This window comes from Arachis stenosperma, chromosome 1, assembly GCF_014773155.1.
Source record: "Arachis stenosperma cultivar V10309 chromosome 1, arast.V10309.gnm1.PFL2, whole genome shotgun sequence".
Taxonomy (NCBI): Eukaryota; Viridiplantae; Streptophyta; class Magnoliopsida; order Fabales; family Fabaceae; genus Arachis; species Arachis stenosperma.
Window position 1 is genome coordinate 121873003 of NC_080377.1, and position 2004 is coordinate 121875006.

At 42.2% G+C, this 2004-nt stretch overlaps 1 non-coding gene across 1 annotated transcript; it reads right to left on the reverse strand.

The window, feature by feature from the left end:
• Positions 1–633: 633 nt before the first annotated feature.
• On the reverse strand, positions 634–741 carry LOC130955091 (small nucleolar RNA R71). Its single transcript, XR_009076586.1, has one exon. It is a non-coding gene; the product is annotated as a small nucleolar RNA R71 (small nucleolar RNA).
• Positions 742–2004: the final 1263 nt, after the last annotated feature.

The window sequence follows — 2004 nt, forward strand, 5'->3', positions numbered from 1 at the left end:
TCTGCCTTCTAATTTTTTTTTCCTCTGACACCTCAAGGAATCTCTATACTGTGACATAGAGGATTCCATATTTTCTTGTTCTCTTCTCTTTCATATGAGCAGGAACAAAGACAAAGGCATTCTTGTTGAAGCTGACCCTGAACCTGAAAGGACCTTGAAGCGAAAGCTAAGAGAAGCTAAAGCACAACTCTCTGTAGAGGACCTAACAGAAATCTTCAAAGAAGAAGACATGGCAGCCGAAAACAACAACAATGCCAACAATGCAAGGAAGGTGCTGGGTGACTTTACTGCACCTACTCCCGACTTCTATGGGAGAAGCATCTCTATCCCTGCCATTGGAGCAAACAACTTTGAGCTTAAGCCTCAATTAGTTTCTCTAATGCAACAGAATTGCAGTTCCATGGACTTTCATTGGAAGATCCTCATCAGTTCTTAGCTGAATTCTTGCAAATCTGTGACACTGTCAAGACTAATGGGGTTGACCCTGAGGTCTACAGACTTATGCTATTCCCTTTTGCTGTAAGAGACAGAGTTAGGACATGGTTGGACTCACAACCTAAAGAAAGCCTGGACTCATGGGAAAAGCTAGTCAATGCCTTCTTGGCAAAGTTCTTTCCACCTCAAAAATTGAGTAAGCTTAGAGTGGAGGTCCAAACCTTCAGACAGAAGGATGGAGAATCCCTCTATGAAGCTTGGGAAAGATACAAACAATTGATCAGAAAATGTCCTTCTGACATGCTTTCTGAATGGAGCATCATAGGTATTTTCTATGATGGTCTCTCTGAACTATCCAAGATGTCTTTGGATAGCTCTGCTGGAGGATCTCTTCATCTGAAGAAGACGCCTGCAGAAGTTCAAGAGCTAATTGAAATGGTTGCAAATAACCAATTCATGTACACTTCTGAAAGGAATCCTGTAAACAATGGGACAAATTAGAAGAAAGGAGTTCTTGAGATTGATACTCTGAATGCCATATTGGCTCAGAATAAAATATTGACTCAACAAGTCAATTTGATTTCTCAAAGTCTGTCTGGAATGCAAAATGCACCAAGCAGTACTAAGGATGCTTCATCTGAAGAAGAAGCTTATGATCCTGAGAACCCTTCAATGGAAGAGGTGAATTACCTAGGAGAACCCTATGGAAACACCTATAATTCTTCATGGAGAAATCATCCAAATTTCTCATGGAAGGATCAACAGAGACCTCAACAAGGTTTCAACAACAATAATGGTGGAAGAAACAGGTTTAGCAATGGCAAGCCTTTTCCATCATCTTCTCAGCAACAGACAGAGAATTCTAAGCAGAACCCCTCTGACTTAGCAACCATGGTCTCTGATCTAATCAAAACCACTCAAAGTTTCATGACTGAAACAAGGTCCTCCATTAGGAATTTGGAGGCACAAGTGGGACAGCTGAGCAAGAAAATTACTGAACTCCCTCCTAGTACTCTTCCAAGCAATACAGAAGAAAATCCAAAAGGAGAGTGCAAGGCCATCAATATGGCCGAATTTGGAGAGGAGGAAGAGGAAGTGAACGCCACTGAGGGAGACCTCAATGGGCGTGCACTAGCCTCCACTGAGTTCCCCAATGAGGAACCATGGGAATCTGAGGCTCAAAATGAGACCATAGAGATTCCATTGGACTTACTTTTGCCTTTCATGAGCTCTGATGAGTATTCTTCCTCTGAAGAGGATGAGTATGTCACTGAAGAGCAAGTTGCTAAATACCTTGGAGCAATCATGAAGCTAAATGACAAGCTATTTGGAAATGAGACTTGGGAGAATGAACCTCCTTTGCTCACCAAAGAACTGGATAACTTGTCTAGGCAGAAATTACCTCAAAAGAGACAAGATCCTGGGAAGTTTTCAATACCTTGTACCATAGGCACCATGACCTTCAAGAAGGCTCTGTGTGACTTAGGGTCAAGTGTAAACCTCATGCCTCTCTCTGTAATGGAGAAGCTAGGGATCTTTGAGGTGCAAGCTGCAAGAATCTCACTAGAG